Raw genomic sequence first — 25,141 nt, 5'->3', positions numbered from 1 at the left:
TATCTCAAAGTGTTCCAACGGTAGCGTACCTGGTTTCAACGAGAATCGAACAGCTGACCTCTTACATGCCTTCTATCCACGTTGACCAACTGAGCTGAACTCTGTTTTGTCCAACTTGGATTCACTAATTCTTTTATTTAAGAATAGATGTGAGTAGGACAAAACCCTCTTCGTGGTTTCCCCAGGGTCTACAGCCTAACTACAACAGCCGTCGCCGCTCTGCGTGGTGCCTTGGTGCGGTACCCTGCCCGCCGCCCCCAGCCTAACCACAACGGCCGCCGCCGCTCTACGTGGTGCCGCCGTGTTCTTCGTGGCTCCATGCAAGTTGTGCGACACCACAATGGCAGCAGTGGCGAACGCGGCCACCGGCGAGATAGCGACTACGAGCGCTGAGCAGCAGGCCGGTACGTATGTTTTCAAGTCTCCAATTTCTTAAGCCAATTAACCTGCAAACCACACCCTCTTTGTCGTTGAGATCATGCAATTTGACCCCAAATCATGAGCTGCGAGTACTCCATTCAATTAATTAAATCGAAATCAAGGGTCATGCTTGCCTGACTTGACTATTGTGTCCTGCTAGCTCTTTATTGAAGCATTACTGTTAAAATTCAGTCACAGCATATGACCACAATGTTTGTAATGCTCAAGTTGCTATATGCGATTCTTAGCATTGAACTTACAGCCTCTATTTATTTATACAGCAATAGCTTTTTATGATTTCACAATGGATTTAAAAATCATCAAGCTTCTTTTGGGCTATCCTAAAGATTCTACTCGGTACATAGCTGGTGTAGAAGGATTTGTTAAATTTGCATTTGAAGATAAGGCCGAAAATACCAAGATTTATTGTCCATGTCATACATGCGTGCATAGTAGTCTCCTATCCAGGGATAAAATATATGAACATTTGGTCTGCAATGGGATACTTGAGAATTATGAAGATTGGGATTTCCATAGTGACCCTTCAGTACAACACACCGTTGATGAACAACCACAATCTCAGAATGAAGAAAGGCATGATAACATGAGTCAGCTGCTTCATGATGCATTTTATCACATGTATGATGACATACCTATGACAGATACTGCAAATCTTCCGAATCTACCTGTCAGCGGGCCAAATTTAGAAGCAGAAGAGTTCTATAAATTGGTTGAAGATTCAAAAAAGCCTTTATGGACAGGATGTGAATTAACGTTGCTAACTTTACTTGTGCTTTTGTTCAATGTAAAATCCATGAACAAATGGTCAGATAAATCATTAGGTGATCTACTTGGTATTTTGCAGAAGGCTATTCCAAATGGAAAGGAACTGCCCAAAAAATTTTATGAGGCTAAGAAAATTATTTCCCAATTTGGCTTGGGCTATGAAAGCATTCATGCATGCCCAAATGATTGTGAACTATTTTGGAAAGACAAGAAAAATGATGATTTTTGCTCAAAGTGCAAGGCTTATAGGTGGAAAGGTATGGAACCTGAAACCAAACTAACAAAGAAGCAAAGAAGGAAATCAACGCCTTGTAAAGTATTAAGATACTTTCCTATTAAAGACAGGCTAAAAAGACTGTTTATGTGCAAAGAAACAGCACCTCTCCTAAGATGGCATGATGAAAAAGCACATCAAGGACGGTGCACTACGACATCCAGCTGACTCCCGAGCATGGACAGACTTTGATGAAAAGTTTCCACAAATTAAGTCAGATCCACGGAATATTCAATTTGGCTTAGCTACCGATGGGTTTAATCCATATGGGATGTTGAGTTCTAGATATAGTTGTTGGCCAGTTGTTTTGGTAATATATAACGTGCCTCCATGGTTTTGCATGAAAGAGCATTATCTATTGTTGTCTTTAATAATTTATTGTTCTACTAGTCCCGGGGACAAAATTCATGTGTTCCTTAAACCACTTTTGGAGGACCTAAAAGATTTATTTCAAAATGGTATGCCAACATATGATGCATCAAGAAATGAAACTTTTGATTTGAGAGCAGCAGTGCTAATGACCATTAGTGACCTACCAGGCTTGGGAATGCTTGCTTGTCATATGGTTCATGGAAATTTTGCATGTCCACCTTGTGGTGAAAATGCATGGACCAAACGTCTGAAGCATGGCCGCAAAGCTTGTTTTATGGTTCATCGTCGATTTCTTCCTCTTGACCATCCTTTTCGTTTGGATGGGAATTCATTTGATGGAACAGTGGAGCTTGGAACAGAGCCTCAAACTTATTATGACCGTCCAATTTTGGATGAAATCACTACATTAGGTGATTTCAAGGAGTCAAAAACTTGTAAGGCATTAAGTAGTCTTTTCACATTGCCTTACTAGGACAATCTTGATGTGATGCATATAGAGAAGAATGTGTTTGAAAATTGTTATGGTACACTATTTGGTTTAGATGGAAAGTCAAAAGATAATTTACAAGCTCGTCAAGACCTCAAAGAGATGAACATTAGAGAGGACCTCCACCCACAAGAAAAACCTTCAGGCAAGTTCTACTTGCCACCTGCAAGGTTTGCTATGTCTAAAAGTGAGAGACAAACATTTTGTAAAGTGCTTCGAGACATAAAAGTTCCCGATGGCTACTCTGGAAACATATCAAAATCTATAAATTGTGCTGAAGGAAAACTTATTGGTCTCAAAACACATGACTGCCATGTTCTACTTCAATAGCTCATGCCTATTGCTCTAAGGGGCATTATTCCAAATGATATCACAACAGTAATGTTTGAGTTGTCTGCTTATTTTCGAGGAATATGTTCGGAAGTGCTTTGGGTTGATGACCTTGACCATTTGGAACAATCAAGTAAAGTTACAGTATGCAAAATGGAGATGATATTTCCTCCTGAACTTTTTACAGTTATGGTTCACTTAGTCGTACATTTAGCAACTGAATGTAAGATGGGTGGACCAGTTTGCTATCGATGGATGTACTTCATTGAAAGTACTTCATTGAAAGGTACTGAGTCTAACTAATACAAGTTCATTTCTTGGATCATTTGTTATATATAACCTACTAAATTGATGCTTTTTCCATATGTTGTAGGTACCTATGTAAACTGAAGTCATATGTTTGTAGGTACCTAGAAGGTTTCTCCACAAAGCATAACAAACCATCAAGGAATGATGAGAGCCAGGATCATCTTGAATCTAACTTATATGGACATAATTCCTCTTTGTTTCCTCCTATAGGAAAACCATTGGGAAGACCATCTAGTTTTATTTTAATCGATCTAGAGAAACTGCAAGCACATAGATATGTACTATACAATTGTGAAGCTATCATTCCGTACTTGAAGTAAGTGTTACTGACACCTATCAACATATTACATATGTTCCTTTAAAACTGAATCCATGTTAATTTCCATTTTAGAGAGTATGCCGCTGATCTCAAAAGAAGAAATCATCAACGCCGTCTATCTTTGAAACAAATTGAGAATTTTCCTGACTGGTTCAGACAACATGTAGGTATCAGGGTTTGTTTTTTCTTAAAAAAATAGGAAAATTGACTTAAGTATATTTTGTGATCATACAGATCATGCAGTTGGAGCAAAAAAATGGTTGCGATAGCATTGATGAGGACATTAGATGGTTGGCTCACGGCCCATTGGGTGCAGCAAGAAGACATAGAGCCTTTAGCATCCGTGGTTTCAGATTTAGAGCCAAATGTTATGACAAGGTGACGCAAAATAGTGGAGTTGTTGTGACTGCAAAAACATCAAGTTATTCTTCTGCAGGGGATACTAACCCTATCTTTGGAGATATTACCTACCACGGATGGACACTTAATATAGTTGAGTTAGAGTATTATGGAAGATTCTCAGTGGTGTTTTTTAAATGTGAATGGGTTGATGTTACTCGAGGAAAGGGAGTGAAAACAAATAAGTTTGGTTGTACACTTGTGAATTTCTCACAGCAAATTCACAAGGGTGACAAGATTGAGCATGAGCCTTTTGTATTTGCGAATCAAGTTGACCAAGTGTTATATGTCGAAGACGAGTATAACAACCCAGGATGGTCAGTTGCATTGAAGATGAAGCCTAGAGATGTATTTGAAATGGGAGAAGAATGGAATGATGTAGAATGTGAACCTTATCATGTCAGTACTCTTGAGGACGTTTTTGCTAATGCACATAATAGTCATTCATGGACTAGAAGAGATGTAGAGGGTACAACTGTAGAGGCAAAAAAAGGTAGATCCTAGTACAAGTTCTGATCAAGAAGATTAGCTCAACAAAATTAAAGGTCAGATATGTTTGATTTTTGTACTGTTTAATATTGTATAGTTGTACTAAGATTATGTACCAACAGACAAGTTTCTTTTTAACTGTTTGTATTATTCCGCTCATGGTCCAGAAACCAACATCATCGCTGCAATGCATGACATCTTGAGCTGTTTTGCCAAGTTGTAATTTTGTGTATTCCTCTGAGTTTTTACTCTAGAAAACTTCAATAAACGTGATGTTCAATGTTTGACAATTTTAGATTTGAGAATTCACAATATAATTGTATGGGGTCACAAGTTGTATGGTGTCAGCAAAACAAAGATCACATTTGAAATTTGAGATTTCAGAATATAATTGTTTATATGTCCATCATAAATCTATTGGCAACAGGCCCATCATCTCTGTCGGTAGGAAATATATTGAAAAAAACAAAAAAACGCCTTGTGAAGGTATAAGATTGAAATGAAATGTCTACAGGTGCGCCACAACTTAGGTGCGATTTCTAAAAAAACAAAAAAAAGCCTTGTGAAGGTATAAGATTGAAATGGAATGTCTACAGGTGCGCCACAACTTAGGTGCGATTTCTAAAAAACACAAACAAAAACACCTTTCAAGATGTGATTTCTAAAAAACAAAAAAAAAGTTGTGATTTTTTTTTAAAAACAACTTTCATCATGTGATTTCTAAAAAACAAAAAAAAACACCTTTCAAAATGTGATTTCTAAAAAACAAAAAAAACTTTCATCATGATTTGATCCCACGACCCTCAGCCCCCAACAAACTGAACACATCTCTACCATTAGACTACACATGCATTTGTTAGTGTATATATATTTTTATCAATATTTCGTAACCTTGTGATAGGTTGCACGAAAAACTTCATAACTTTCTCATATGATGTCCGATGAAGACGAACTTTATATCAAAGTTGTAGTACTTTTCGAGATCTACAACTTTATAGTTCAGACTTTTAGATTTGAGGTCATTTGGATATTCAAATATGTATCATAAGATTTATAGAGTTAATATCAAATGAGTCCATATGCTCTAAAGTGACAAGTGAGTGTGTGTGGTAGAAAAGGATCTCGGATAGAGAAACAACCAAAATAAAAGTTGGAGATCTCAAAAAGTTATAAAACTTTGTAGTTCACAACTTTTTTATTTAAAGTTGTTTTGATGCTAAGTATTTGTTTCACCAGATTTAATAGAAGTTAATACCAAAGGAATCCATATGCTTTATGGTCATAAGTGAGTGTGTAGTTGTATATAAGAATGTCGGATGGAGAAGTGACCAAAACAAAAGTTGTAAATCTCAAAAAGTTATGCAATTTTGTAGTTGACAACTTTTTTCATTTGAAATCATCTATCATTCAAAAATTATGTGTGAATTCTCACATTTAAAATTTGAATTTTCCAAACAACCTCGGATGGACAAATGACCAAAACAAAAGTTGTAGATCTCGAGAAGTTATGCAAGTTTATAGTTGACGACTTTTTTCATTCGAAATCATCTATCCAAGAAAAAATCATGTGAATTTCCTCACATTTGAAATTCGAATTTTTCAAACAACCTCAGATGGAGAAATGACCAAAACAAAGTTGTAGATCTCGAGAAGTTATGCAACGTTATAGTTGATGACTTTTTCATTTGAATTTATTACGGTCCTGAATACTCATTTCAAAACTAGATAAACATAGATTCAAGCACCTAAAATATAGCAACTCCCTTATTATTTACTTTTAAGTAGAATGCCAAGTACCAAGAAACTATTTTTCATTAATATTTTTCTTATTAATAGAAAGTAATATAATTGGCCACATTAAATTGATGCCACTAGTCATTACTTTAAAATAGACTAATTTGGTACATATTATTAATACTATCACAAAACCAATATATGTAGTCATTACTCATAAAGTAACTCTTAGATAGCGAAATCTAGTAGTATATTTTTTTAGATACAAGGACCGTACAGGATGTCCATCAACTGTTCTTTTAGATAGCTAAATCTTATTGTCGGTGTAGAAAGTGACCAACTAGTGAATATTTGTAGTTTGCTGTACATTGTGATCGGAGGTGGCCTAGCACTCAATGACATAGGATTTATACTGGTTCGGGCAATGTGCCCTACGTCCAGTCTGGGTCAGTCGGTGACTTTATTCCTGAGCCCAAGTGCTCAAAGTTTGCAGTGGGGTTACAAACGAGAGAGAGAAAGATGGGGTGTACAAGAGGTCTGGTCGGCTTCGATCGGAAGGGCCGAGAGTGACAGGAACTTCGCTAGGAGCTAGGTGTTCGAGCATGTGCTTACGGTCGAAACTTGGTGGTTCAGCGGTTATGAGGTGTTGATGTCGATCTAAGGAACTCTGGCTTCCTTGAATCGGTCCCCTTGTTGGAGGGAGTGCATCCCCTTTTATAGATGAAGGGGATGGCTCTACAGGTGAGAGGAAGAGGGTACGAATGTCTTTAAGCCTTGCTGCCCATGCTGATGAGGATTGTATAATAGTAGGCGCTCCCAACACTATTGATGTCGCTGTAGAATGTCAGATGTGCACGGGAGGTTGTGCTATCTTCTTTAGGAAGGATGGACGCTGGTACCTGCAAATACTATTTGATGCCTAGTGGCATGTGAGGAGTCGCGCTATGTTCACTTGGTATGGCAAATCCTGGTGCCTCGGTCGTGGGGTCAGAGTCGGAAGTAGGGCTAGGGGCAGGCCTTCCGATCGGAGGCCTGCTGGAGCCTGAATCGAGCGATCCGGTCGGATAGGTGGGCTGAAGTAGCCGACGAGCGGGCGCTGCTCTTCTTGGCCCTGGCCTTCCGGTCAGTTGCTGGACCGCCCCCTTGCCCTATTGTTTTTAGACTCTTGGGCCGGCCCATGAACTACATGTTGTTTTCCTGGGCCGAGCCCGGGCGTGGAAGCCGGTCCCCGAGGGACCCCGGGTTTATGAACTCGACAGGAGCCCCCGGGCGATTTGAGCTGAATCATCTGGGGTTTTTTGTCTTGCCGATAGGTGCTCGCGAGTGCACCCGCGGGTGTAGCCCCCGAGCCCCCAGGCGGTTCGGGCAGAACCGGCTGGGGGGTTTTCTACATTGTCAGCGGGAGAGGTTTTGTGTCATGTCGGTGGGTGCGCGCGAGCGCACCCATGGGTGTGCGTTTTTTTAGTTTTGAGATGGAATTTGTTTAACCATGGCGTTGTTATACAACCGAGGCATTTTTAGGCGCGGGGATTGGATCGTGACAGAACTTACTGATCCCGGCGTCGATGCGCGCCGAGGATCAGGCGATGAAGTTTAGTTTGAGACAAAACCTGGCGTCGGTGAGCGCCATGAATGGAGACAACTTAGTTTGGATGCGACAGAGCTTGCTGATCTTTGGCGTCGATGCACGCCATGGAATCGGGTGAGGCGGAGTCACGGGTAGACCCAGGCGTCGGTGCACGCCGTGGGTTCAGGCGAGGTGGAGTCATGAATAGACCCAAGTGTCGGTGCGTACCGTGGATCGAGAGAGTTAGTTTTAGTTAGTGAAGCCGTTACGCGAGTTCGGAGTCGTGGTCCTAAGAGCCGTAGCCAGATGTCGCCGATCCTATCGACATGAGTTTGGGGTCATGGTCCTAAGAGCCATAGCCAGATGTCACCGATCCTATCAACGTGAGTTTGGGGTCGTGGTCCCAAGATTTCTTTAGAGCGCAGTCAGAAGTGAAGCTGTTACGAAGACGTTGTTAGTTAAGTTAAAAATCGGACGAGGCGGTGCTCGTGGATCCTAGCATCGGTGTGCGCCATTGGACCAGGCGAGTCGTAGTCGTTGATCTAGCGAGTTCAAGGTCACTATCCTTGGTGTTTTTCTTGAGCCCTCGAGCCCTATTGGGCCTTCATGGGGGTTGATGTGAGTATTGTGCGTTACCCCATCCGGTTCCTCACAACCGGAGGGGCTGAGTTTTATCGCCTGTCCCGATCGCTTGGGCTCAAAGACTAGCTTGGTGAGCTCGCTAACGGGTGTGATCGAGTGGAATCCGGGTCTATGTGAGTATTCCACTACTCCTTTACCTGCAACTCAACAGATGCCTAGGTCATTCTGGAGACCGACCCAGGTGGCCTAACGGCCTCCCCTTCGATGGAGATTCTATGGGCCTGGCGAGAGGTTCATGATCGAACGAGAAGGTTGAGATGACCCAGTCTATCGGACTCGGCTAGGGCCGCACAATGCTCATCTATGGTTTTCTCCCCTGGCTCTATTTGGTTGCTCATGTCGAATGAGGCAAACCACCGCTTCGTGATGCAACACGGAGCGTTGTGATGCATTTCACTGCACATGCGATGCTTAGTTCCCGAGCCCCCGGGCGGTTCATGCCCTAACCGTCTGGGGGGTTCAGGCGTATGAGATGAATGTGCGTATGGATGTATGAATGATTTATAAATAAATAGAGGGGGTTTTGGTAATATTTACCTTGCCAACTGGAGTGACGGGGCTCGGAGAGCTTCAGTCGAAAATGTCCGACCAGGACCTGTGCTCGTCGTTTGAGACAGAGTCGGCATGGCGTGCATGAGGCATCCCTTTGCTCCTTACCTGTCGCCTAGTGTCCCTCCTAGGTGATTCGATCGACTTAGGGAGGTCTGGTGGTCTCTTCTGGTGGAGATTTCATTTCTGGTCCCTACACCCACGTGCGGTGGTGCTTCGGTTCCTGTGCCCGTCGTGTGGTAGTGGTTGATCGTGCGGTAGTGGTGGGCCATGGCCAGGCCATGTCCCATCTGATTAGGAGCCATTCCATCGAGTAGGGTGCGTCTCATCGGTTTAGGGCATGTCTCACCTACATTAAATGGAAAAGAGAGAGAAATTCTTGCTCTGCCGCTCTGCCTTCCCCGATTGGCATGTCCTTCCTTAACCGCTATTCCCTTTCTTTTAAATAGGAGCAGGGAGAGGGTTTTTGTTTCATTCTTTTGCTTGCTCTTCATCTGCCGCTGCCTTCTCTCCTCCTTTTTTGTCGTGAGCGTTCCTGAGAGCCACGGAGGTTTCTAGGAAAGAAGGGGGAGAGAGCAAGGGAGAAGAGAAGAACTCACTGACCTTTTTTTGATCTAGAGCGAAATGTTGGACTAGCCGGCGTCCAACGTGAGGAAGTTGGTGCTGGAGGCTTTTGTCGCGAAGGGGTTTCTGCCGCCGCAGGAGGTGGTGCACTAGAGGGTCCCTGGAGGGGAGGAGTTCCCGCAACCTTGTCTCGATGAGGTGGTTTCTTTCCTTACCTTCCACGAGCACGGATTAGGATACTCCGCGCACTAGTTCTTGCGTGGGCTCCTCAACGAGTGGGGCCTGGAGCTGTAGCATCTCAATCCAACGGGGGTGCTGCACATCGCTGGCTTCATCATCGTCTATGAGGCTTTCCTTGGGATGGAGCTGCACACGGATCTCTTCTGGATTTTCTTCTCTAGGAGAGCTATGGCGGACTAGAGTTCGGCCGAGATCGCACTGGTCGGAGGCTTTAGCCTACAGAGGAAGCCACATGTGGGAGGCTCGTATCCTATGTACTCCCCATGTGATTCCAACTGGGGATGGCATGGGGAGTGGTTCTACATTAGGAATCCAGCGAGGGCGCCATTTCCAGCATTTACTGGCGGGAGGCCGGTGAAGCAGAAGAGTTGGTCATGGGGTTGCACCCACACGAAGAGGCACAAGGTGGAGGCCATCGAGGAGGAGCTCCAGAAGCTCATAAGGGGTGGCCTCAATGGGGTGCGTGTGTTCCACACCCTTTACCGCCATCGGGTTGCATCGTTGGCGGAGAGGACGCACCCGATGTGGACGTACGGTGGCCGGTCGGACCCAGACCATGCGTCGCCAGAGGAGCTGCCGAACAATGAGATCTAGAGTCACGTCGGCCGAGTGTTGCAGCTGAGGCCTAGAGAGATGGTGGTGGGAAAACCCATACCGTTTAATGCCTCGATCATGCCCACGCTAGTATGCTCCCTTATTTTGTTCGTGCTTTTTTCTCTGCCCCCCTTCTTTTTTGATTTTGGTTCATTCATTCTATAGGGGCTTGGGAGGTACAAGTCCCGGCCACACCTTCCCAAGGGACTGGCTGGTCGGGCCCGGCAGGCCGCCTAGAAGGAGGCGGCAGATGCCCGAAAGAAGGAGAAAACCAAGGAGGTTCAGCGGAAAGAAGAGAAGAAGAAGGAGGTCGCCCGGTGCGTGAGGGCCGAGGAACGTATGAGCGACGTCGAGTCAGAACTCACGTCAGATGATCCTATGGATTTGGACGACATGGTCTTCTCCAACGAGGAGGAGAGTCAGGAGGTTGTTGCGACCTCAACGGTGCATCACGACCCTATGGCGATGTCCACTGGTGAGGAGCAGGAGGCCACGCGGCGTGTGGAGGTTCCTGCATCGAGGAAGCGTGCGGCGAGCACGGATGCCGTTGGCGAGCGAGTGGCGAAGCGAACACGATCACCACGCCTCTCGGCGATGTCGCCGGTCCTATTGTTGCCTGTGGCGAACGCGGCTGGGGGAGTCGGGCGGTCCGAGGAGCGAACCAGCGCTTGTGTGGCGATAGGGCTGGTGCCAACGCTGGACTTGCGGCCAGAGGAGGCCTCGCCTGCCGTGGGTGCGGTTGAGCAGTCCAGGTGTTCTGAGGGGCAGACTGGCACCCGGTCGATGCGCGACTCGCAGTCAGGGGATGCCCTGCCCGCTGCTCCGATCGAGGAGCCCCGAGCCAGAGGTTGTAGCGACCCGCAGGCCGGGTAGGAGCCAGTTGGGATGACTCTGACCCCGTCTGAAGTGAGGGGGCACGGGTCATAGTCTGGGAGTAGTCCTCGTCCTATGGGCCCATCGTCATTGGAGCCTGCCTTCAGAGTAGTGCCACTCGCCACCCGATATGTTTTCTTTTGTTGCTTGTTCGACTTTTGGTGGTTGAGTCTTTTTTTGGAGTGTGGCTTACTCGCAATTTTTGTCAGTGGCCGGGGGATGCCGGGGTTGAGCATCGCCCCAACCCTCGTGCGGGAGGTTTGGAGGCCCACTCTGCAGCGTGTTGTGGAGAGCGAAGGGGGCAGCAGGGTGGTGGCGGCGAAGCCTTCCCTCCTAGGGGTGGTGCCCCTTGGGGCGGTTGCTGATAACGTGACAGCGGCAACGACATTGTTGGCGGCGATCCCAGTGTCGATGGCGGAGGTGGTGTTGGAGGTAACTCTTGTGGCCCCTCCTCCACCGGTCGTGGTGGAGGGGATGATGGGGGGGGCGAGCTCCCTACCTCGCCTAGTGGAGGGCTGCACGACCTATCCTTGCCGTCGGTGCCAAAGGCGTTAGAGGGAAGCGTGGCCAGGACAGAGTTGGGATGCCTGGCGGCATCTCATGTGAGTGATGTGGTGGAGATCCCGATTGACAATGAGGCAGATACCATGGCGGAACCGCCGGTGTCGCTGCGGGAGTTGGCTATGGTCCGGTCGGAGGCTCGACCCTTCGGTGGTTCATCAGAGGGTGACCTGGAGTGGCCCTACCCTAAGGACCCATCGAAGGTGTGGTTCATCCTCTGGGATTCTCGGGAGCGTCAGCTCTAGGACATTTTTGGGGGGCAAGGGCATGCCATGGTGTCCAAGCTCACCAAGCTGTCCGCGAAGCTTGAGAACACTTGGAAGTAGGCTCAGTTTGCTCAGCAGCTGGTTGAGGTCGACCTGCAGCTCGCCGCGGAGGTGAGTTTCTGGTACTTCTTGTTGCCCTTTGAATCTTTCGTCGGTTGTTTTTAGCATGTCTGTTTTTCACAGGAAATAAGGAAGGTGTCGTCCCACAAGTCTTACTTCCTTTAGGCAGAACATGCCTGGATGGCCGAGCTTGAACGCCGGGTGGAGTCCACTTGCCGTGAGTCCCAGGTCTGAGCGGCTGAGGCGGCCATGGCATGGGCGAAGGGGCAGCATGCAGTGGGGCAGGCGACTATTGCCGAGCAAGGGCTCGAGGCGGCAAGGGTCTGCCAGGCGGAGACTAAGGTGGGGCTACGGACATCCCTGGTGAACATCGAGGTGGTGCTTCAAGAGGCCTTGGCAGCCCTTGAGCCGAAGCGGGCCACCCTGGAGTCGGCACAGAAGGCCCTGGAGGCAGAGCAGAGGGCTCGGTCGGAAGCGGATCGGGAGGTGCTGATGCTCTGGGACCAGGTGATGGGGATGGAGGATGCGAGTGCCTAGCTACGCTAGCAGGTGGCTCGATAGACAGAGAATCTCTCCACCCTTGAGGCCTCTCACATCAGTGCATACCTTTTTGTTTTCTCATGGTGTTGATTTTTCCCCCAGCCTGTTTCTAAGCTTGTCGCCCTTCTTGCAGAGCTGGGTGAAAAGGTGAAGGCGCTGAAGCGAGACCTGGAGATGACCAAGGCGAACTTCAGCCAAAATGTCGAGGAGCTGGCCAAGTCCCGTGAAGAGCGACATGCTCTCGAAGGGGAGCTTGGCTAGATCCGCAACGCTGCCCAGCTCGTCATCTCAGAAGTCTTCGGGTCGGTGCCAAGTACCAACGCACCCACGGTTCAGCTGGCGGAGGTCTCAGACGCGATCAAGGACCTTGTCAAGAGCGGGCTGTTTTATGGAGCGTCGGGGGTGCTGACCTCGGTGGCGATGTACCACCCGAATCTGGACTTCGCCACTATCTATAGCAGGTATGCTGAAGGCCTGAGCATGGAGGACATCCAATCAATCAGGGAAAGCTTGCTGCCGCACGCGCAGTCAGTGTCAGAGCAAGTCTCCGCCGAGTGGGTGATGGATGTTCACCGTCAAGACATGGCCCATAGCATGCGCAGAGAGGATGCTTCCAAGTCTATGGATAGCCCAAAGCCTGGTTTGGGGGGGGGACATCACCTCGGCCTTGATCGAGCCGAACATCGTGCCGCCGGGGTGTGAGCAGCCTGCGCCTTCGTCGGTTGCGCCGCTAGCAGATGCCGCCGGGCCAGTTTAATACCTTGATAAATATAAGTAGTTAGTAAATGTAAGAAGTTTAAGTTCATGGGGGGGGGGGAACCCCTATGTAAAACATTCGTGTGTGTTTTAATGACTGCAATCGGTTTTTGTTTTTGTGATGGAGTTGCTCCGTTCGGGGAAGCTTGTTCCCTTTCATTCCTTAGTTCTCCCTTAGCATAATTTTGTTTTAAATTTATTTCTCTCTCGTGCCTGCCCGTTTGTTCCTAGGCTGCAACTTTGCGAGCCCGGGGCGTGGCCCATGAGGCTTGGCTGATCGTAGCCATAGGAAAAGGCGGGGTGCGATCAGTCGGAATGTTCTAAAGCAAAGTTACGTAAGGTAAATTAATAGAACGAACTGCCCTTTTGTTCGGGTAGGAAGGAGTTTCTCCATATGAAAATAAAAGAGTACTTAAGGTAAAAACAAAAACAAAGGGGTAGTAGAGCCCCCTAGTGGAGCCCCCGAGCGCCCCGAGCCAAAAAGTGTTCGGGTCAGGGTGCTTTTATAGGAGCGTTTGTTAAGTAAAGGTAAGACTGAAACTTAGGAAAATTAAAAAAATGACATAGCTGTTCCAAGGTCCTCGGAGAGAGCGTCGTTGTCATTGTCCTTTAGTTGGTAGGCTTCTGGTCGGATCACTTCAGTCATCTGGATCCTTGCCTGCTGCACCCCTTCCTTTGGTTGATGCTTCCTCGCCTTTTTCTTCCTTTGGCCTACCAGCTTACCTCAATAGGCGTTTGAGGAGCTGGCAGTCCTTATAGAGGTGTTTTACGAGGTAGTCATGGTTGGTGCACGGGCTCTCCATGAGATCGTGGAAGTGTCCCAGAGGGTCTTGCTGAGGCTGTGTGCCCGCGTGATCGGCCGCGGCGACCGACGCAAAGTTAGCCGGTTGGCGGCGATCCTTTCTATTCTTTTTTCCCTCTGTGTGGAGGGGCCCTCGTCTTGATCCTAGCGCTTGGCCTTACCTTTGTCGCGGCCTCTGTTAAAGCGTGGTGGGAACGACACTTGCTGGAGGTGTTGGACAAAGGTCCGTGGTCCTAGGTGGTCAGGGCTAGGACTCCGGTCAACGCTGGGCGTGTCTCGGTTTAGCCTGAGCCGCACGTAGATAGGCGGTCGGCACAGGGCAGTTGTCAAGTTGAGGTGAGGTGCCATTGTGGCTTCCTGTGCCACACTCTATGGCTATTGTGGTGATAGGGTGTAGTGCCCCATCTACTGCGTCCCTATTCCCTAGACGGAGAGTGAGGTCATGAGTCGGTGTCGTGATATGGAGTACTCCACCTATTGAATGGCGGTGGTCTCTAGAAGTTCCCGGAGGTTTTGGTGGATTGCTCGTTCGCGAGGGTCGTTTGGCTCGGATAGGTCACGTAGGAGCATTGCCGCGGCGGCAACGTTTTGACTGGCCCAAGCAAACTGCAGGGGATCAGTCCCCCGAACTAGGATGTTGCGCTGGGGCTGACGGATGCGACCCCGAGCGCCGTTCGCCGGTCTATGCACACGGGGAGCAGCGTGGTGCGCCGAGCATGCTAGTGCAGTCGGTGGCTGATGCAGCCATCATTGTAGCAGGTCCTCCCCGTGCTCAGGTGTGAGCTTGGGGGTCTCCGCATGAGGGCCCAGAGGGGCGTGAGTCCGTGAGAACTCCACTTCCATCGATGGGTGTCCTGGAGGGACCGCCATGGCGCATTCCTAGGATGAACGGTGGCTAGGTGCCATGTCGCCGATGCTAGAGCCGTCACTCTCGCCATCGTCATCCATGAGGTCAAAGAAATAGGTGGGAGTATAGCTCGCCATTCCCACGAATTCGGATGCGAGAGGGGGCGGCACAAGCATCCTTCGGAGCCCCCAGGCGTATGCGTCCGCGAAAGACGCGAGGCCATAGGGGAACTGGCCGTACGGTGGTTGCGTTAGGGACAACAAGGTTCCACTGGGTAATCAGCGGAAAATAGAGAATAGTGAGTACATAGCAGTGTATATATTACTCACAGCGGGGTTTGAGCAGAGAGTTTGCTCGAAATAAAGCGCAGATGCCGCGCCGTCGAAGTTGCGCGTCCCGGAGTCAATGGAGGACATCCCTCCAATGGGTGCCGGGTCACGAGCCTCCTCGCGGAGGTGGAGTACGCCAAGTTGGTCAGCGACGAAGTTTAGGCTTCTAAAGAGGAAGGCCTGGGATGGCGCGAAGATGGGTGGAACCCGTATCCCGGCGGGCGAGAGTGCGGGGAACTCCAACGAGCCAAAGCGAATCATATCGCCTGAGCCCGCTAGGATGAGGGTGGCGGAAAAGTGGGCCATCCGATGACCAAAAAGTGTTGAACGTACATCGTCTTCCCCACGGACGGCGCCAACTATCAGTGCAGAAAGTGACCAACTAGTGAATATTTATAGTTTTGCTATACGTTGTGATCGGAGGTGGCCTAGCACTCAATGACACAAGATTTATACTGGTTCGGGCAACGTGCCCTACGTCCAGTCGGGGTCGATCGGTGACTTTATTCCTGAGCCCAGGTGCTCGAAGTTTGTAGTGGGGTTACAAACGAGAGACAGAAAGATGGGGTGTACAAGAGGTCCGGTCGGCTTTGAACGGAAGGGCCGAGAGTGATAGGAACTTCGCTACGAGCTAAGTGTTCGAGCGTGTGCTTGCGGTCGAAACTTGGTGGTTCTACGGTTGTGAGGTGTTGATGTCGATCTGAGGAACTCTAGCTTCCTTGAATCAGTCCCCTTGTTGGAGGGAGCGCATCCCCTTTTATAGATGAAGGGGATGGCTCTATAGGTGAGAGGGAGAGGGTATAGATGTCTTTAAGCCTTGCTGCCCACGCTGATGAGGATTGAATAATGGTAGGCGCTCCCAACACTGTTGATGTCGCTGTAGAATGTCAGATGCGCACGAGAGGTCGTGCTATCTTCTTCAGGAAGGATGGACGCCGATATCTGCAAATACTATTTGATGCCTAGTGGCATGTGAGGAGTCATGCTATGTTCATCCAGTACGACAAATCCTGGTGCCCATACCATGATCGATGTCTAGAGACACGTGGGGGCTTACCGTATGGGAGTTTTAGCGGCCCCTATAATACTGTAGGGGGAGATATCAGCGCCTACAATATTGTTTGTGTCATGGTGGTTGTAGAGTACTATTTCGTGTAGGGTATGGTCCCTAGTAATGGAGACGAGGGTCTCAATCTTCCGTCAGGTTTAAGATAAACAACGATTTGTTCGGAGAGCGACACACCAATCCGGCTTCAGATCATAAAGACCCAAACCCTACAACCTTAGCACCATGTCTTCTTTGGTTATCAACCGTGTCACAATCCAGTTGACCTCACCAAGAAGGCTTATCCCTACTGCGAATCGAAGAACACAAGCAAGAACAAGATAAAACGCAACTCAATTGAAGTGACAATTGCAGATGAATGATTAAGTACTCGAAGTTGGGGTCTTGCAAACCGATATCGGTGACTGTTCAATGACAGATTGATCTAAAACAAAACCCAAAACCTAATGTAGGTGGTGGCTACTTATTATATAGCGTAAGGGACGTCCAAGGATCCCTCTTCATGTCCTAAAGGTGTCCCAGCAAGTTACAAGGCCCAAAAGACGACGACGTAGCGCCGTGATAGATCCTGGATGTCAACTTGTTTCAACGATTCCCATTGATTCTGATGAAATTTTGATGTGGGGCCACTTCCATTGGTTTCCTTATGAAATTATCTTCCCATCCATATGTGGATCATCAAAAACAGAGTTCGGATGCGTCCTGGGCATCCATTTTAATGCAGACTGGTCCTGACGGCCGAGACAGACTCGAACTCGGATTGGACTGGGCCTCTGGCTTGGCTTGGACGTCCTTGCTGGCCTCCTAAGGTGGTGGCCAAGGAGGAGGACGTCCAAGGCCATCTCTTAGGTGTTCTACATCTTCTTTGGGCATGCTCCAACTTGGGCCTGGGTCCCAAGGTTGTCTAACAAGCCCATGACGACAGTGTAGCTCCCGCCAAAAATAGTGACAGAATATATTGGTTATTTGGAAGCCTTGCTGACGTGATATTGAGATGGAAATAGATCTATTTGAAAGCTTATCAAACAAGCTTTCCATCAAGTGCTCATTGACCTCGATCGCACTCCGGATGGATGAGTTATGGCCTTCCCAATGAGGCACTGTCGGGCTGCCGACGAACCGAAAGTTCAACTTTGATAAACTTCCATTATGAAACACATTTGAACCTACAATCAAATAGTGACATGTACATGTGGAACCAAGTGAATTATAACCAAAGCCACTATGCAAATGTAGGAATGAGCGCACCTTATAATCATTGTTTGTATCCGAAGGTGCCATGTCCTCATCATCCTCCCCTTCTTGACAACAAACCGTCCTCGGTTTGAGCTTAGCTGGTGGACAAGTTGTCGGTAGTAGCCAACATTGCTCCCCTTCTTGAAATTTAACCTATTGCCTCATTACAAAACTTGGGGATTTCGACATGACAACATTATCGCTATTGGTGCCCTCTAGTTGATCATATTTTTGCACAATGAAAGGAGATTTTAGAGTTGAACAAATATAGACATGATGCACCATATACTCTCCTTTACAATTATATTTGCCAATAAAGTGATATGTGTGTTTAGAAAACCAAGGCAAATCAGCATATTTAAAAAGGCTCTCTTCCAAACAATCTAGGTTACACAAAATATCAAATTCAATGTAACCCAAAGTATGTAAAGAAGACAACAGTTTGAACTCATCAATTTTAGTAGCAATATGAATAACATGTTTATTTTCAGCACAAGTCACTGGTTCCAAAACATGTAAAACTGAAGCATCTTCAACCAATTCATCTTTGTCACAAGGAACATCAAGAAAATTATCATGGGACAAAGATAAATCAAGAGAGGATTCTACTAACAATTGCTCTATGACAGCATGGTTTGTGGAAAAATTTAGTACATTAAGACAATTTCCACCTTCCATGAGTGTAGGACCATGAGCATTACCTGTGTTCTCAGTAGGAGTAATAGGTGCATGGTGAAGTGATGGTTCTGAATTTGCATATGAGGTTGTGAGCTCCTCATTTTCTTCCACGTCATCCTCTCACTTATGTACATTATTCTACAGAAGGTTAGTCATAGCAAGAGGAATAACAACAGACTCTTTCTCTAAATGGTGCACCTCAGCATATGAAGTCAAAACAGGAGGTGAATTAACAAAGGTTTCTCGCATAAGAAGTTTCATATCATTCCAAGTTTGAGGTTTTTCAGAAGTATCTAAAGACTCCCACCAAGATAAAGCAGAATGTCACAAAACACTAGCTGCATTTTTTACCTTTCTCCTTGGACACATAAAGTGAGTAGCAAATATGTTATCGATGGCAATTTCCCACTCCATGTACTCATCAGCACATATACCATCATAAGTCGGTGGATACGAACAACCTGTCATTGTAAACACAAAAACAAGGAACAAACAGTGAAAATTATCCCTACCAAATGACTACGTGGTTGCAGTGGTGTCACTTTTCATAGCAAGTGGAAGCGTCTTACCAAGCTCTTACAAGGTTCTTACCAACGCAAAGCAGTGGACGGTACAACCGGTGGCTGGTTTGTGATACCTGTGAGGGTGTGACACCAAGATTGTAAGGGTCTTTTTCTATACTGATCTGAAGTATATGTGGAGCTTGGGAGGTACGAAAAAGAACAAATATATATATGTGGCACACAAGTCAGTGACAGATAGCAATATTGAATAAATGTCCAGAGCACTTGTCCTAGTTGCTGGCCTATATGTGTTTCTATCACCAGTTGTGATAAACAAGAGAGGAAACAAGGATGAAAGGAAACAAGTATTAAAGGTAGCAACGGATATGAATAAGGCAAAAGATACCACAAACAATAGAGCTATTGAGTGTTCCTTATATGCTCCTTTTCGATATCTTCTATTCTCTTTTACTATTTTTTTCTTTTATTTTTTGTCCAATCTTTTTTCTTTCTTTTGCTCTTTTGATATATTTTCTCAGTAAGGAGCACACAAGAAAAAACCACAAAAAATTTGAGCTCAATTGAATAAAAGATGTGGCCTATAGAAAATTAGGGCTGTGCTAAAAAGCATACCAAAACTTGTGGGCCCAGAAACTCAATTTTCCTAATCGAATTTCACAAATCTAATTTTTGCGAACCCAGCAGTGCTGGGATGAAGTAGATCTAAAATTTTCTAGCATTCTCCGTAGATATAAAAATTTTCCCGTTTTGAGTTCGGATGCAAAAGTTATGACTGTTTTAAGGAAGCTGCTCGAATCAGGGATTTAGTGGACACAAGATGCAAACCGATGGTGATATAGAATAGCGGCGGGTGGAGGTATCAACACAAACTAGAAAAGAACACAATCTAAACCAGCAACAAGACTTTGACCTAGGACACAAACTCAACAAAACGGACTCTGAAACTGAATCATGCAAAGGCTATGGCGCGGATGGTTATAGGATAGGAAACAAATATGGCATTGGACTATGGGATAAAAGCAAAAACACTCGAACTAAGGGTAAGATGTGAACTTGATGGTATACCTGAAGCTCTGATACCACTTAATGGAGACGAGGGTCTCGATCTTCCGTTAGGTTCAAGATAAACAACGATTTATTCGGAGAGCAACACACCGATCCGACTTCAGATCACAAAGACCCAAACCCTGCAACCTTAGCACCACATCTCCTCTGGTTATCAACCGTGTCACAATCCGGTTGACCTTGCCAAGAAGGCTTATCCCTGCTGCGAATCGAAGAACACAAGCAAGAACAAGATAAAACGCAACTCAATTGAAGTGACAATTGCAGATGAATGATTAAGCACTCGAAGTTGGGGTCTTGCAAACCGATATCGGTGACTGTTCAATGACAGATTGATCTAAAACAAAACCTAAAACCTAATGTAGGCAGTGGCTACTGATTATATAGTGTAAGGGACGTCCAAGGATCCCTCTTCACGTCCTAAAGGTGTCCCAACACGTTACAAGGCCCAATGGCCCAAAAGACGACGACGCAGCGCCATGACAGATTCTGGACATCAACTTGTTTCGATGATTCCCATTGATTCTGATGGAATTTTGATGTGGGACCACTTCCATTGGTGTCCTTATAAAATTATCTTCCCATCCATATGTGGATCATCAAAAATGGAGTTCGGATGCGTCCTGGGCGTCCATTTTATTGCAGACTGGTCCTGACGGTCGAGGCAGACTCGAACTCAGATTGGACTGGGCCTCTGGCTTGGCTTGGACATCCTTGCTGGCCTCCTAAGGTGGTGGCCAAGGAGGAGGACGTCCAAGGCCATCTCTTAGGCATTCTACATCTTCTTTGGACGTGCTCCAACTTGGGCCTGGGTCCCAAGGTTGTCTAACAAGCCCATGACAACAGTGTAGCTCCCGCCAAAAATAGCGACAGAATATATTGGTGATTTGGAAGCCTTGCCGATGTGATATTGAGATGGAACCAGATCTATTTGAAAGCTTATGAAACAAGCTTTCCATCAAGTGCTCATTGACCTCGATCTCACTCTGGATGGATGAGTTATGGCCTTCCCAATGAGGCACTGTCGGGCTGCCGACGAACCGAAAGTTCAACTTTGATGAACTTTCATTATGAAACACATTTGAACCTACAATCAAATAGTGACATGTACATGTGGAACCAAGTGAATTATAACCAAAGCCACTATGCAAATGTAGGAACGAGCGCACCTTATAATCATTGTTCGTATCCAAAGGTGCCATGTCCTCATCACCTGGTACAGTGATTTTGACTTGTGAGCCTTGCCATGCCTTTCTCTGCACATCTTCTGGTTCCTACCGAATGAGGCGCCCTCGGTCGGATGGCTCCAGTCGGCTCTGAGTGTGTCCATCGGAGAAGAGCGGTGAGCAGGGTTCCCATGAGCCTCGGTCATGGGGTCAGAGTCGGAAGTAGGGCTGGGGGCAGGCCTTCCGATCGGAGGCCGGCTAGAGCCCGAATCGAGCGATGCAGTTGGATAGGTGGGCCGAAGTAGCCGACGAGTGGGCGCTGCTCTTCTTGGGCCTGGCTTTCTAGTCAGTTGCTGGACCATCCCCTTGCCCTATTGTTTTTAGACTCTTGGGCCGGCCCATGAACTACATGTTGTTTTCCTGGGCCGAGCCTGGGCATGGAAGCCGGTCCCCGAGGGACCCCGGGTTTATGAACCTGACACTTATATATATATATATATATATATATATATATATATATATTGTTTAGATATATAAGCACCAGAAATCCAGAATCGAGAGGCGTGGAATATTAGTTTCCCTTCTTAAAACATTGACTGAAATTATCCCACCAAATTTTCCCTCCAGAAATCCATTTGCCGCTCTGTAACATTTGCTGCTCTAATCTAATCTAGCAAATAAAAACTCAAAGGCCCTCCACAATCCTCATTCCCTCCAACTGACCAAAGCTCCTAGGTCAGCGCTGTGGCGGCTCCCTTCCCTCCGGTTCATCTCCGGCCACAGCGTTATCTTCATCATCGGAGGTAAGGCTCCATCGATGGCGGCGGCATCCGCGGCCTCATCCCGGTCACCATCATTCCTCGGCCAAGTTGCAGGTACGCTGAACAAACCCTGTCACCCCCAAGTGCCCATGGATGCCTAGACCTAGCCCTCTCTCTCTCTCTCTTGTTTCGTTACTCGCAATAAGGGCACCATGCCGTAGGCCGCAGCCATCAACCGGCCGCCGCCCCTAAACAACGCCTGTCACGAAGGATCTTATGGGCCACCAGCCCCGCCTCTGGCCTCTGAGCCCGTCTGAATGCCCAGTGTATTGATCAGTTTGTTTAGCCACAACCCAAGACGAGGGATCAATATTCTTCGTTAATTATGATATAGTTTCTGTGGTTGATTAGTGAATCCACAAAACAGTAGCTCCAGGGAGAATTACGGCTTCTATACAATTCAAAGTGAGAATGTCACCTAAACTGATAGGATTTGCGCTTATAGCCAATGCAGTTAGATGGCTGACAGACTCCTATATAAGTGATGCCAAGACGATAATATGGTTGTTCCACTGTTGAAGTTGCATAATGCATATGTTTCAACGGTTTTTTCAGATTGAGTTCTTTCTCCCTAGTTTATATTATATATAGGAGCTAGAAATTGGAATCGGCAATTCTACTGAGAAGATAGGATGCTGGATTTAACAGACTTTTCAATAGGGTCCCATTTCATGGTTCCAGGGAGGGAAAAAAACTTCAGGCCTATTCTTTGTGAATTATCCTATGCTTTATTCTTATTTTCCTTTTGGTGCTAAATTTTATTTAGATTGTGCCACCATGGCGGTGGATAATTGGACCATAAATCTGGAATGCGACGGGAAAGCTGAAGGACATAAACATGTGCAAAGGGAAATGGATAGAGATGAGATATGCTTTTTCAACTTGATTGATCTGATCAAGGGTTCTGGGTACACATCAGTCGACTATCTATACTACAAGAGAACAAATAGCTTGGTTGTAATAGAACAAGATTATGATGTGATGGAAATGCTCAATGAGTGTGAGAGCGAAAAGACGGTTAATTTGTTTGTGACGAGGCAGAGACTGGCCACTTTAGCGCCTACCAAGTCCAACAAAGAACCATCCAAATCTAAACCAAAAAAAAGGTATTAGAATGAACATATAATTTACTTTTCTATGTATATTTGATTATTCAAGGACAAATATTCTAAGTCATGTTAGTTATCAATGATTTATTTTCATCCAAGATTAGCATATCCAACCCCACCGTGGTATGTGACTTAATAAATACAATCTTGATAGTCTAATACAAATGTCTAGTTGTTTAATAAAAAGATTACATATTGTTTATTATATTTACTATGTCTTTGATGATGTTGTGCAGCCGACATGGTGATTACAAGAAAGCGCACAATTCAAAGTAATGATGAATATATGTTAGAGCAAGATACTAGGCAAGAGAGTCCTCAACGAAATGTTGCGGCATCTGAAGTTTATACTAGTGCTAGAGGAGACCAGATTGACAGCGAGGTTAATGTCCAAGGTAACTCATAACCTACAATTCTAATTAACATAAACTGATTTCCTACAATTTTTGTCAGTGAATATTTATTTTTTGCAATGTACCGTTGGCTAGATGAAACTGAAGGTAGAGTAAAGCGTGGGAGGACCAAACTGAAAGATATTTGGAACCTTCCTAAAGGTCATTGAATTGTGGTTGCATGTAATGAACTTGATCAGCCAATTGGAGTAGAAGCTGGATTTCTAGGAAAATTTCTTGGCACAGTGGCTAGAAATGGGTGCTTGTGTAGCTTGAGCTACAAGGACAGCAGACTTCTAGTAGGAAAGAAAGAAAGAAAGAAACACCAACAAAGAAAAAAATAAGAAGGATATACTTAAGCAAGTAAAGGTATGCAATTCTGGTGGTTATGCGATAATATTATTCGCTAAATTTTAATATCTAACTTATAATTTTGAACCATATGCCTTCTGCTATTAGTCTGTAGATGAGATTTCTTTACCCTTTACGCATGGGCAAATAGATACTATGAACCCTCGGAGAGAGATGGAGGCAACACAAGTCAAATCTAAAATCAATTTATTTTGATGTGCACAAGATCATGGAAACTAATTGCAACAATGTGCCACCCGGTGTAATTGCTGACTAGTGGGTTGCACTTGTCAATAACTGGATGACCCAGAAATCACAGGTACCTACATATTGTTCAATTTATGTGGTTCTCAATGCATACTAAATTTTCCAAAAATTCCGCATAACTTAAATGCTTTTCTTTGTATTTGTTATTTTGGGACAGGATATAAGTGAGGCAAATAGGATAAACTATACAAAGAAGAAGTCAACCCATACTGCTGGAACAAAGAGTTTTGCTCGAAATAGAGAGGAGTGGGTAATATTCTTGCCACTCTAACTGTGTGTACAACTCTGGCTGCATTCATATATATGATATAATAATTATCATGTCCTTGATATTAATTTTCATGTTCAACAGAAGGAAAAAGATCCTAAAAAGAAATACCCTCATAGGGCTGTTTTGTATATTCATACACACAAGACTAAAAGTGAGAAGGACACGAATGCACATGTGGTAATTTAATTATGAATGCTCAACTTTGTTTTTTTATTCTACTACCTTTACAAATTTATTTGATTCATATTATGGCCATGTACAGGATGATTTGAAGAAACTCATAGGGCAGCAACCAGATTTAGCAGACACTAGTCAAGCAAAGGTTGCATGGAGAGGAGATGCACTAAATAGAGTACTAGGAGAAGAGAAGCCTGGTCATGTGCATGGCTTGGGACTTGTTCCAAATCCAAATCAAGTTTTTGACCCTTCAACTTCAAAGCGCCTTAAGAATATAAATATGACTTCGTTGTATGACAAATCTAGTGAAGATGTTGCATCTCTAAGACTTCAAATGGAAAAGTTTGGACGTCAAGTCCAAAATCAAGATGCTACAATACTAGAATTACAATAGAAGACAAAAATCTTGTAACAAAGACATATCCAACAGGTAAATTTACAGAACCTCTACAGTAATCATTTTCTGTAATAAAATTTTGATTTCTTGTCACAGGAATGTTTCGATGTTCCATTGCAAGGTGGTTTTTCTACTGATGTGCCAAATTCAAAATGAAAAGTATGTGTCTCTATGGAGCATTAACGGAACATAATCTTTTATGTAAAATTATTTTTTGAACAATTAGTTCTGATGTATTATCTTTTGTCTCTCAATAGCGAGTATATAGTGACCCTCGAAGTGAAGAATTTGGCATGGTTGATCAATTGAATTGTATAACAGTATGATTGAATGGGCATGATTCTCCAACCAGATTTGTGTAAAGAAAATTTAGTTATTCTTTTCCATTACAGAGGGAGCAAACTACTAATATTGAGTGGACACACTACAAATATTATTCTACTGAAGATAAGGTTAGTGCACATAACTTAACGTGGATGAAAAGCAATTCATTGTGTTTGTATTTGTGGATA

General features: G+C 45.5%; 3 pseudogenes; all 3 read left to right on the top strand.

Moving 5' to 3' along the window:
- The first annotated feature begins 66 nt into the window (after positions 1 to 66).
- On the top strand, positions 67 to 2,324 carry LOC136475012 (uncharacterized; annotated as a pseudogene).
- Positions 2,325 to 2,461: 137 nt separating this feature from the next.
- LOC136470664 (uncharacterized) lies at positions 2,462 to 4,027 on the top strand (annotated as a pseudogene).
- An 18,415-nt stretch (positions 4,028 to 22,442) lies between these two features.
- On the top strand, positions 22,443 to 24,626 carry LOC136470663 (uncharacterized; annotated as a pseudogene).
- Positions 24,627 to 25,141: the final 515 nt, after the last annotated feature.

The sequence above is a fragment of the Miscanthus floridulus genome, chromosome 8 (assembly GCF_019320115.1).
Source record: "Miscanthus floridulus cultivar M001 chromosome 8, ASM1932011v1, whole genome shotgun sequence".
Taxonomy (NCBI): domain Eukaryota; kingdom Viridiplantae; phylum Streptophyta; class Magnoliopsida; order Poales; family Poaceae; genus Miscanthus; species Miscanthus floridulus.
This window is presented reverse-complemented; position numbering and strand designations above follow the sequence as displayed.